Source organism: Anguilla rostrata, chromosome 15 (genome assembly GCF_018555375.3).
Source record: "Anguilla rostrata isolate EN2019 chromosome 15, ASM1855537v3, whole genome shotgun sequence".
Lineage (NCBI taxonomy): Eukaryota > Metazoa > Chordata > Actinopteri > Anguilliformes > Anguillidae > Anguilla > Anguilla rostrata.
In genome coordinates, this window is record NC_057947.1 from 22302627 (window position 1) to 22316111 (window position 13485).

Below are 13485 nucleotides of genomic sequence, written 5' to 3' on the forward strand. Positions count from 1 at the left end.
TTTGTTACTTTCAATTGAGATTTTTAAAATGTCATATCCTCCTTTAATGTCAAAATAACATTTCAAAATAAAAGTTCATTTAACAGACACTCCCTGGGTCACAGTGTGACGGTGAACCCACATTTATTTTTAAACTTGCGGTCCCTCACAAAAGCAGCTTTGTTTCATTTTGCTCCAGATGGATTCACCTTACACACCACTGGCAAACTGAGCAGCACAGGAAATCAAGAGAGGGAGAATCGTTTGGTTCACTGTTGTGACACAGCTATTACAAATGGCTCAGAGTTCCATTAAATCATTAGCCTATGAAACACTAGGCACTGACTGCAGTCCATCTGCAGGGTATTGAACCAGTACCTAAGTAATGAGGTTTGCAGTCACCTGGAAGTTGAACAGCTCCCAGGATTCTGTGCACTACTAATGAAAGGTTACACTCTCGAGGAAGCTGTTTTTTGTGCTCGATTGGCTGAATGTCAGGGACTGTAAAATGCGTGCAAGCCAGCAAGGTTGCGAGAGTAATGTCAATTCTTATTTAATTATTTTACTTTTTGGGAGCAATTGTTTATATAATTAAGGGGGCAAGTACTTTTTCAGTGCCATGAAAAAGTATTTGCGCCCTTCCAGATTTCCTATATTTTTGCATATTTGTCCCAATGAATGTTACTTTTTCACATGGATAATATGGCTATTTGCTAGCTTTTTTTCATTAAATAAATAAAATAATAATTTTTTAAAATGTGTTTTGTGTTTACTCAGCATCCACACTGAAAAAAATATTGTTTATTTACACAGGAGAAACAATGTGTGTGCTTTTACGCAAGCCAAACAACCGATTAGAGATGTAATTTCATTATCTAAAATGCTTCTCAGTCATCATTATAATAGGTTGCCACTCTAGATAATATGGCAGAATTACTTTAAAGAGCCTTTATTATTATGACATATCCAATAAGGAGTAAAAATAGGAATATAAAAATGGCTATACGTTATGGCATGCAGGCTCCATCTGCCCAATAATACTTGAATATTAGCGGCCAAGTGGTTTGCATGCACAATTCCATCCGATGATGACACAAATCATGGATTACACAAGCAAAACTCCAACTTTGCATTTCAGGGTGTTCATATAATAAACATATTTGTTATCCTTTTCCAGAGGCATCCTAATGAACATCTTTACAAAGTCAATCTTCATACGAGCTTTGTTGCCTCGCAGTTTTGAATTTCTTTGTACGTCCTTTCATTGCATTCCACATACATATTTTTGTTTGGCATGAATATGGGCAGTGCATACTGCAGATGAATGGAGCACAAAGGTTCAAAACGTCTTTAGAACGTTAAAAATGCTATATCTAGATTTTTAAAAGACATAATTATATTATACAAATTATATTATAATTTAGAAAAAATAAGACATCCACAGAGCTTGCAGAAAGACACAGAGTAAAAGTATTACTTTTCCTCAAAAATAAATTTTTAGCATATTGGCTATGAATTTGTCATTTCAGACATATTTTACAGTCCATAAACTGTGTGATGTTGAGGTCTGAGGACACTGAGGTTGTCACTTCCAACGACACTCCTGAGACAGTAGTATGGCCATCTTTTTCTCACTAATAAGATGTGCTGCTGGTTACAGTGACGTTTGAGTTACAGTGAAGAAATGGCTGATGTTGGTTAGTAAGCACATGGGTCCACTGGAGAGCCAGCTAAGCCCAACCAGCTGGAAAAGGATTCTCCAAGCTGCATAAACCAAGACGATTCCAAATGTTAACTGTAAAGTTATTGTTCTATTACAGCTAATATTAGCCTATGTGCATGTCAAACGCTTCTCTCAGCTACCAACATAAGACAAATCACATTACTAGTAATCTGTGCAGCTATAGCATTGCTATAATATATTGAAAACGTGATATTTAAATAAATTATTAATTACTTGTCGTAGGTAAGACTCATTACTTGCCATTTTGGATGCTACAATACCCAGCTTCCCGTCACACTGTGTTCAGTGCTGTACCATCACCATACACAAACGAACAGGTTGTGAGAGAACCTGGCAACCACTCACGTGGGTGTAGTTTTCATGGAAAATAACTAGCGAGGCTTATCATGCTTTTGGTTGGGATTTCCGCTCTCCCTTGTGAACACTAGCTGGGGTTTCAAATAACCATTTTGCTCCTTTTAATATACAGTACGTATGAGGGGAAAAGATTTTTTTCATGAAATGATTTTGTTTGAAATGCAGGGGTTAAATCTCTTGGAGAGCAGAGGGACAGGATATTATACAGCATTATGTTAATAACCTTTTTCATAAAAATCTAAAACAAAGCCCTTAAAGACTCTGGCCTGCACCCTCAAATGATAGATCAGTTAAATGGATTTGTCTCTCTCACTGTATTACAAAGGTAGGGGGAACTAATTTAAAGATTCGGTCTCTCTTTCATGAGGGACAAAATTTTGCAGCAGCTCAGCCGTGTAGGGAAAGTGAGAAAGTGCTGGCAATTTAATTTACACCTACTGCTCCCATGCACATAACCACACACACAAACACACACGCACACACCTTTTTACTATGTCTTAGTCCATGCCTGAGAAGGCCTGCATCCAACAAAGGATGGAAAACAAACACAACAACCGTTCCATTCAATTATGCAAACGTATATCCAATAAAGCAGTAACACTGTACCTGGCTTTGCACTTGCACAGTATACTTTCTTTCAGTCCATGAAAATATTATTATTAGTGTCAGTGCAGCATTGCAATATTTATGCTTGTACACTTGTATAAGATGCTGTCACAATAGCAGGTTTTGAAAAATCAAGTAATACATGGTGGTTTTGTTTTAATTGCAATTTGCAAACAGATTTTCAGCATGAGGTGAAGTTACCGTAAACAAAAGGCGGCCCCCGTGTATTGTTTTTTTTTTGCTATTGGGGGTTCCTGGAATACAGGCGCTTCATATGGTTTGTAAGTATGTATCATTTTCTAGACCACAGCGCCTTTTCTTGGGTTATTTTCTAGTCTCTAGCTGCCCTCTAGAGGTCACAATAGTGAAATGCATTAGGGTTCATGGTGAACACCTTGGGCCCCATTTCTGCCATGCAAAAATGCTTTGTATGTTGCAGGGAAGTTATTTTTGTTGACCTGGCTTCAGTTCAACAAATTTGTAAAGGTGCAATTAAAAAATCTTTAATGATTTTGAACGAGTCAAATATTTTCTACTGTAGCGTGGGTGCCTATGGACATAAAAAAATGTGCAATATATTAATATTTTTTCAATGAAAAAATATTTTTAAATGACCTGAAACATTATTTTTCATTTGTATTATTTTATTCTTGATATTTACCTTGTTTATTACTCAATTTTAAATGGGTTTTAGGAAGTTTTCCAATCTCCCAATTGCCTCAATTAGGGTTAAGGGCCCAAACTAGGGTTAGGGTTAGGAAAACCATCAATCTGAGGATAATGGAAAGTTCACGGCTCTGTTCAGCAGGTTGAATAATGGTTGGGACACAGGTTTGTTAATGATTTTGAATCAGTCAAATGTTTTCTACTGTAGCATGGGTACCTATGGCCATAAAAAAATGTTCAATATGTTCATATTTTTTCAAAAAATAATAATGTTTTTAAATGACCTGAAAAGTTATTTTTCATTTGTATTATTTTATTCTTGATATTTACCTTGTTTATTATTCAATTTTAAATAGGTTTTCTGAAGTTTTCCAATCTCCCAATTGCCTCAATTAGGGTTAAGGGCCCAAATTAGAGTTAGGGTTAGGAAAACCGTAAGTCTGAGGGTAAAGGCAAGTTCACGGCTGTGTTCAGCAGCTTGAATAATGGTTGGGACACAGGTTTGTTAATGATTTTGAATGAGTCAAATATTTTCTACTGTAGCATGGGTACCTATGGCCATTAAAGACATGTGCAATATATTCTTATTTCTTCAAGAAATAAAAATGTTTTTAAACGACCTGAAACGTTATTTTGCATTTGAATCATTTTATTCTTGATATTTACCTTGTTTATTAATTAATTTTAAATGGGTTTTCTGAAGTTTTCCAATCTACCAATGGCTTCAATTGGTGTTAAGGGCCCAAACTAGGGTTAGGGTTAGGAAAACCGTAAGTCTGAGTGTAAAGGAAAGTTCACGGCTGTGTTCAGCAGCTTGAATAATGGTTAGGACAGAGGTTTGTTAATGATTTTGAACGAGTCAAATATTTTCTACTGTAGCATGGGTACCTATGGCCATTAACAACATGAGCAATATATTCTTATTTCTTCAAGAAATAAAAATGTTTTTAAATGACCTGAAACGTTATTTTGCATTTGTATTATTTTATTCTTGATATTTACCTTGTTTATTAATCAATTTTAAATGGGTTTTCTGAAGTTTTCCAATCTACCAATGGCTTCAATTAGGGTTAAGGGCCCAAACTAGGGTTAGGGTTAGGAAAACCGTAAGTCTGAGGGTAAAGGAAAGTTCACGGCTGTGTTCAGCAGCTTGAATAATGGTTGGGACACAGGTTTGTTAATGATTTTGAATCAGTCAAATTTTTTCTACTGTAGCATGGGTACCTATGGCCATAAAAAAAATGTTCAATATATTCATTATTTTTCAAGAATTAAAAATGTTTTTAAATGACCTGAAACGTTATTTTGCATTTGTATTATTTTATTCTTGATATTTACCTTGTTTATTAATCAGTTTTAAATGGATTTTCTGAAGTTTTACAATCTTCCAATCACCTCAATTAGGGTTAAGGGCCCAAACTAGAGTTAGGGTTAGGAAAACCATAAGTCTGAGGATAATGGAAAGTTCACGGCTGTGTTCAGCAGCTTGAATAATGGTTGGGACACAGGTTTGTTAATGATTTTGAATGAGTCAAATTTTTTCTACTGTAGGATGGGTACCTATGGACATAAAAAATGTTCAATATATTCATTTTTTTTCAAAAAATAATAATGTTTTTAAATGACCTGAAACGTTATTTTTCATTTGTATTATTTTATTCTTGATGTTTACCTTGTTTATTATTCAATTTTAAATGGGTTTTCTGAAGTTTTCCAATCTCCCAATTGCCTCAATTAGGGTTAAGGGCCCAAACTAGGGTTAGGGTTAGGAAAACCGTAAGTCTGAGGGTAAAGGCAAGTTCACGGCTGTGTTCAGCAGCTTGAATAATGGTTGGGACACAGGTTTGTTAATGATTTTGAATCAGTCAAATATTTTCTACTGTAGCATGGGTACCTATGGCCATAAAAAAATGTTCAATATATTCTTATTTCTTCAAGAAATAAAAATGTTTTTAAATGACCTGAAACGTTATTTTGCATTTGTATTATTTTATTCTTGATATTTTCCTTGTTTATTAATCAGTTTTAAATGGATTTTCTGAAGTTTTCCCATCTTCCAATCACCTCAATTAGGGTTAAGGGCCCAAACTAGGGTTAGGGTTAGGAAAACCATAAGTCTGAGGATAATGGAAAGTTCACGGCTGTGTTCAGCAGCTTGAATAATGGTTGGGACACAGGTTTGTTAATGATTTTGAATCAGTCAATTTTTTTCTACTGTAGCATGGGTACCTATGGCCATAAAAAAATGTTCAATATATTCATATTTTTTCAAAAAATAATAATGTTTTTAAATGACCTGAAACGTTATTTTTCATTTGTATTATTTTATTCTTGATGTTTACCTTGTTTATTATTCAATTTTAAATGGGTTTTCTGAAGTTTTCCAATCTCCCAATTGCCTCAATTAGGGTTAAGGGCCCAAATTAGGGTTAGGGTTAGGAAAACCGTAAGTCTGAGGGTAAAGGCAAGTTCACGGCTGTGTTCAGCAGCTTGAATAATGGTTAGGACACAGGCTTGTTAATGATTTTGAACGAGTCAAATATTTTCTACTGTAGCATAGTTACCTACAGCCTTTAAGAACATGTGCAATATATTCTTATTTCTTCAAGAAATAAAAATGTTTTTAAATGACCTGAAACGTTATTTTGCATTCGTATTATTTTATTCTTGATATTTACCTTGTTTATTACTCAATTTTAAATGGGTTTTCTGAAGTTTTCCAATCTCCCAATTGCCTCAATTAGGGTTAAGGGCCCAAACTAGGGTTAGGGTTAGGAAAACCGTAAGTCTGAGCGTAAAGGCAAGTTCACGGCTGTGTTCAGCAGCTTGAATAATGGTTGGGACACAGGTTTGTTAATGATTTTGAATGAGTCAAATATTTTCTACTGTAGCATGGGTACCTATGGCCATTAACAACATGAGCAATATATTCTTATTTCTTCAAGAAATAAAAATGTTTTTAAATGACCTGAAACGTTATTTTGCATTTGTATTATTTTATTCTTGATATTTACCTTGTTTATTAATTAATTTTAAATGGGTTTTCTGAAGTTTTCCAAGCTACCAATGGCTTCAATTAGGGTTAATAATCAATTTTAAATGGGTTTTCTGATGTTTTCCAATCTACCAATAGCTTCAATTAGGGTTAAGCACCCAAACTAGGGTTACGGTTAGGAAAACCGTAAGTCTGAGGGTAAAGGCTATTTCATGGCTGTGTTCTGCTGCTTTCAGAATGGTTAGGACATAGCTTTGTTAAATAATGTTTTTCCTGACAAAAATGGGAGGAGGTCATGAATGGTCAACACACAATAATTTGAAGCTGTAAGATAAATGCTTCTTTCAGGGAGAACTGCAGTACAACAAGTTGTTGTGCAATGGTGGAAATGCTGGTACAATGCTGGAAACAAGTATTTTCTTCCTTCCTAATTCCTCTATTCTTGAAAAAAGTCAATGCTCATCTCACATTTACAAAAAAAAAGCACCTGGATGATCCACGGGCCTTTGGGAATGTGCTCTATGGACAGATGAGTCAAACATGGAACTATTTGGATGCCATGGGTCCCATTATGACTGGTGTAAACCAAACGGAATTTCACAGTAAGAACATCATACCAATAGTCAAACATCTTGGTGATAGTGTGATGGTGTGGGTATGCCTTCCTGCCTCAGGACCTGGATGGCTTGCCATTGTTGAACCATAAATTCTGCTCCTCAGAATTCTTACAGAGAATGTCTGGTCATCTGACCATGAGGACAGGCCAAGTCAAAGTCTTGACTTGAACCCAATAGAGATGCTGTGGCAGGTCCTGAAACAAGCATAAATGACATAATTTTTTAAAAAATGTGTCAGGTTCCCTTTGTCTAATATTACATTTTGTCTGAAGATCTGAAACCATTCAGTGTAACAAATATACAGTAATAGAGGCAATCAGGAAGGGGGAAAATGCTTTTTCATGGCACTTTGTTTGCTAGTATTACCAAAATAAGATTGAGAAAGTAAGAACCATTGCAATTTCTAAATGTCTACTTGAACTTATCATGCATATTAAAATATCACAGTTTACGATTATAGTAATCTCTGTTGTCCTTCATAGTAACTTCACCCTGTAATTAAGGAAATTAGATTGGGATGATTGGTTTAATGGTTGCTTTATCACTGATGGAATATCAGAGCAGGCAAAAGGATGAAATCCAGCACACATCTCACTGTCTCCTTTATTTCACATTTGCAAAGGCCAAACTATTAAATCCATTGTGAGATGCAGGGCGATACTGCATGCCGGAGAAGCAACTGATTCACACAGGAACTGACTAATGGACAATGCCATGCCCGTTGCCCTTTGCTAGCAGCAAAATTGCAGAATTGTGGGCTGGAGGGAGACAAAACCTTTGGGGACCAGGACAAAAGTTTTGTTGAAGCAGTATGAGAAAACAGTCCCATACATACCTCTCTTGCAATGGTTAGTTTATCAGTTTTAGTCTTTTATGGGGTCAACAAATCTTACAAGGGATGTTTAGTATTGCAACAAGTGTTTGTATGATGTTATGAATTATCTCTGGATATTTGGGTCTAGCTAACTTTTTGTAACTTTTTGCCAGCTGGTGCATGGCTTGGCTCTTTTCTGTTGAGGATGTCTCCTGGGGTAGATGGGTCCTCTCAAGGTTTGAATCTAGTGTAGAGCTTCAGGGGGAGAACGAAAGAAAGAAATGGAATACAAAATGTTTTTAGATCATTATTATGATAAACCGATTTAAGTAGAAAAGTAATAGAAATATATAAAACTATACTAATTTGTCCAAGAAGTGACACATTGTAAAAATTGAAAATGTGTTATGAACATACTTTTAAAAAAGACAAATAAAAAAAATCATGTAAAAAAAATGCAAAAATAAAAATAAATAAAAATCTAAATATGCATTTTGAATGTTGGAATGCATGTAGCAAAGTGCATACAATAAATATGATGAAATATCCGGAATACTATATGTTTTTAAAAATTTATAGTGAAAAAACAGATAATCAGAAAAATACAAAAAGCCTATAACCTCATGCAAAAAAATAAAATAAAAAGCAACATTTCAAAAAATGCATTTAAATTATTGGAATGCATGCAGGATCCGGAATACATTCAGTTTAAAGACATATATGTTGAAAAACGATTTTACCAGGTAATCAGCAAAATACAAATGCCTGTAGCCAGAAAATGCAAAGAAATTACTTTTTGTTTTTAGAAATTTATGGTGAAAAAAACTATTTTACCAGATAAATAAAAAAAAAATTTTAAATTCTAAAAATGCTTTTTTATTATTGGAATGCATGTACAATAAATATGAAAAAAAATGTTGAATACATTAGGTTTTAAAACATTTATAGAGAAAAACTGTTTCACTAGATAATCAGCAAACAATAAATATCCAGAAAACTGTTGAATGTCGTTTGTTTTTAGACATTTATTGTGAAAAAACTATTTTATCAGATGATCAGGAAAATACAAAAGCCTAAAGCCTTTTTGGAAAAAGCAAAAAAAAAAAAAAAAAGCCATATTTTTTTAAATGCATATTTATTATTGAAATGTATTATTGTGAACAAAACTATTTCACCAGATAATCAACAAAATGCAAAAGACTATAGCCTTAAGCAAAAAATTGCAATATTTTTTAAAATGCATTTTAATTCTTGGAATGCATGTATTATGTGGTGCAAACAACAAATCTGAAGAAATATGTTGAATACCTATTGTTTATAGACATTAATTGTGAAAAAACAATTTTACCAGATAATCAGGAAAATACAAAGTCTATAGGCCTTATGCAAAAAACACACACACAAAAAAATTACAACATTATTAAAAATGCATTTTTACTATTGGAATGCATGAATCATATGGTGCAAACAATAAATATGAATAAATATGAAGAATACTTCTTGTTTTGAGACATTTATGGTGAAAAAACTACTTCAATAGAAAAAGGTCTTACCTCCCAAATGCTAACCAATGCTAAATTATAAACATTTTTAAAATACAAATAGTATTTTTTTAAAAAGGAAAATATCTACACGTTTATTCAACAACCACAGCAAAATAAATGAATGAAACTGTAATTTAAGACATGATGAAAAATATGTTCCAGTGGACAATAAATTGCCTTTTTTTCGGCTTGGGTTGAAAAAAAAACTAGTTTTTTCTTTAAGTGGAAGAGAAATTCAAAAATCCAAAACTTGCCGTTTCCCCTTTCACATATACATGTGCAATCATGGTAAATACTGCCCTACAAAGCCTAACTGCAGTAACTACGCAAAGGGTAAAACTGAGAAAAATGGCTTTAAAGTATTTTAACTGGCCAGCCAAATGTGTTATAGGTATATCAGTGATATTGCACTAATTGTACATGTATTCATGAGGTAAATTTTATGCCCAAAAACCATGATGGCTGATTTGACCTTTAACCCCAAAAATGTAGTTACTGCACTTTGCCTTTGCATTGCCTTAAATGGTTCTAAGAGCAATGCAAAAGCAAAGTGCAGTAACTACAATGTTCTCAGCTTTTATATTGTGTTGTCAGTGAACAAAAACTATTTTGACACTGATTTTGTTATAATTGTATTTAACAGTAGGCTATTTAACAACTCTACTTATGGATTTGTGCATGTTTAATTAAGTCTGGACAAATTGAGAATTTTAGACGTTTAGTCTTAATATCATTTCATTTCACTTTTTTACTTATTAACCTATCTAGATAATTATTTTGCTATCAATTAAACTTTGCATCATCATCTTCAATTTCATCATCGTTGTCATCACCACCACTGTTGTTGCCTTGATGACAATCACATTAATAATTTTCATTATCCTTGTCTTTACTATTTAACACAATGAATAAATACAAGGCTACACTGAATCACAGTACAATGTGTTCATTATATTACATGTTTTAAACAGCGGCGTGTTTTGGTGGACCGCAAAACTTTCCTTTAAACTAATTGATCTCAAACTGTTTTAATTAATTTTCAGTGATTAACAAGCATGCAAACGATCTGACTAATCAATTGGAAAGTGACAGACAGCTTCTTCGCATTGTGTTAGGAGATTAAATGATAAATGCGATTTAGAAAAATCCGTTTTAATCACTAAGCAGTGGCAGAAACTTCCCTGATTTTCCTTGAGTATCAATACAATTAATCCACAAAATAGGCTACTCAATACTATCATATATACCCAGCTCTCCCAAATAGGCAGTTTTAGCGAGTAGCCTAGGCCTTATAGCCTACATTTATTTTCATTTGCAGTACGAAATTGTGCACATTTTTAATCTATATTATTTGCGGATACATGCGCTTCTTTCTCCGCACTCGTATTCCTACAATGCGTAGGCTAGATTGTAAACAATCTTTAAGTGCATGACATGGCATCGGCGATGATGTGAAGTTACAGATGATAATGTTACAGCTACAGGGAGCAGGTAAGATAACGCTAGCTAACTAAACATCGCCTGTCAGTCAGCATATATAGCGAGGCTGACAGGTGTTTTATAATGTGATTGCTAGTTTCTCAACGCTTAATGTCATCGTTACTTAGCCTACCTGGGTATTTTCTTTTCAACACCAGTTCCACTATCCTCTTTCCGCTGGATAGTGCCATCTTAAACAGCTTTGTTGTGTGAGGTTAGATGGGTGAAATCAGCTGGTGGTAGAATCCCAAAGCAGTCGCGTGAGGTAACTTAGATGGGTAGATCGCAAAATCGGCCGGTAGAATCCCAAAGCAGACCGCAGTAACTTCACTTACTGCGGTCTGCCATGGTTTTGAGTCGGGTTTTGTAGTTACTGCAATTTTTATACCGTTTTTTCTCTAAAACAAAGCAAAATTTAACTCTGAAACTTTGTCACAAGATAAAACAGATATCAAGAAGTTCATTTTTAGTTATAACTCAATTTCGACCAAAATGTAGTTACTGCGGTTAGCCTTTGGACGGCAGAATACATGAATGATATTTATTTTGAACCAATAATTATATAGGGAAAAACACACGGGTTCAGCAGACACAGCTAGAGTTTGTTTATCTGTGCGAATGTCTTTATTTTCCCATGGACCCTATATGAGGGTAGTAACCAAATACACTCACCCCTATCTGGTCCTGGCTATTAGGACCTCATGCAGAGGCCATATCGAGGATTCAATTAGGTAGAAGAGGCAAAGTCTTCCACTCAGACAAAGATTATTTGATTGCGCACAAGGAGACAAGTGAATCTGAATGTCTGGCTGTTGTCAGGAGAAACAGTTACATGGTTACACTTTGACTTAATTTAAGATGCATGCAATTCATACTCTCCTTATGGCCACACAACCATGGCCATGACACTCTCTAAATAATTCATAGCCTTGATACAGATAAACAAAAAAAAAAAAAAAAAAACTGCATAAAAGAAATAATACAAGTATTATCTATATTTTTAAAAATGTAGAACACGCTTTAATAAAGAAAATTCATTTCTCAAAGTATATATTTAGTTACCAAAATAAGTAATGGCGTAAATAAGTAAATTAATGAATTATCTGATTAACAGTCTCATTTGTTGAGAGTGACGGATGACACATTTCACCCCAGTGAAAGAGGAGCCATGGTAGGTTACAATACAGTTATCCAAAATTGCGGTGAACTCAAAAGGTGCATATTTATTTTTAAAATTTCATCTTGAATAATTATTAGAGATTAGGTTTTTTAAGGAGAAATATTACTTGTCAAAAACCTTTTCTCTGAGCATTCTTTAGCATTAAAGAATATAAGCTTCTCTTTTTTTAGCATACAATACAGCTCATTATTTATATTATTTATTTTGTACAGCCTTTTTGCTCATCTTAATCAAGGGTGCAAATAAGTTTGGAGGACAATATACCTACATATAGTGCAATACATTTTAACAAAGAAAAAAGATTGCTAATGAATGCTTTGCTTATTGTTTGTGCATAAACCTTTTCAGCACCTTTATGGGAAGACATTTCATAGAAATATTTTTTACTATTAACTGATTGATATGACATTCACTGTATTTATATTTTGGATCCTCAAGAGGTAAGTGGCAATATATTATGGATATTTTGACATGATTGCTCTTTCTGGGTCTGATAATATTGGCCAAGTAAATAGTTAGCTCCATCAGGCTGATTTAAAGATCAGTAAATCTCTAATAGTCAATGGTGCATACCCAATACAAATACATGCTTAAAGTATGAGTATATTTTCTGCAATAAAGGTTCAATCGCATGAATACATTTGTTTAAAAAAAAAAAAAAACTAAAAAAAAAAAACCTCTGTACACATCTTTGGATAAAAGTATCTATCATGTGATTGCAATGAAATGTAGCTTATGATCACGTAGCTCATATCTTTGGAATGCAGCCACACAGAAACGCTGCTATAACTCAAAGCTATCATAAGTGGCATTATCTCACTTTTGAGATTGAATTTTTATATTTTTTACAATATTTATAATATTTTTATTGAGTTACACTGATGGGGTCCACTTCTGCATATTTCTCTGAGAAAAAGCCTCTGCTAAGTGACTGTAATGTAATGCAACTCGTATCATACACAACAATGCGGCTATAAATCACATCTAACACAAGATGGCAGTATCAGACTTTCGCAGTTGAGATGCACTTCATATCAATGTAAGATTACATATCTACAAGGAAAATATTTTAATGAAGTTATAGCTGAGCTTTATGACTGACTTGATTTAACTATGTACCTGTGCTGTTCACCGATTAATATATGTTGTAGTGTGAAAACATTTTAATAGCCTTTTTTTAAAGAAAACTTAAAAATGTAATATATGTTGTTCCTAAACATAATTACCATTACACTATTTTATTCATTCAAATATATGAAAAAAGAACATTGAAACATGTTTAATTTATCTTTAAAACGATTATTAATAAATTAATGCAGCCTTTACTCTGCAAATTCACTCTAATTACTGTACACTGGGTGAAAGAAACAAAAGATTCTGCATCTTGTTGAGCTATTTCTGAACTTATTGTGACTTGCATGACAATCTCATAACATTAAATATAATATACATTATACTGTAACCTCACATTGTATCTTTAAAAATAAAACAATTCATTATAAAA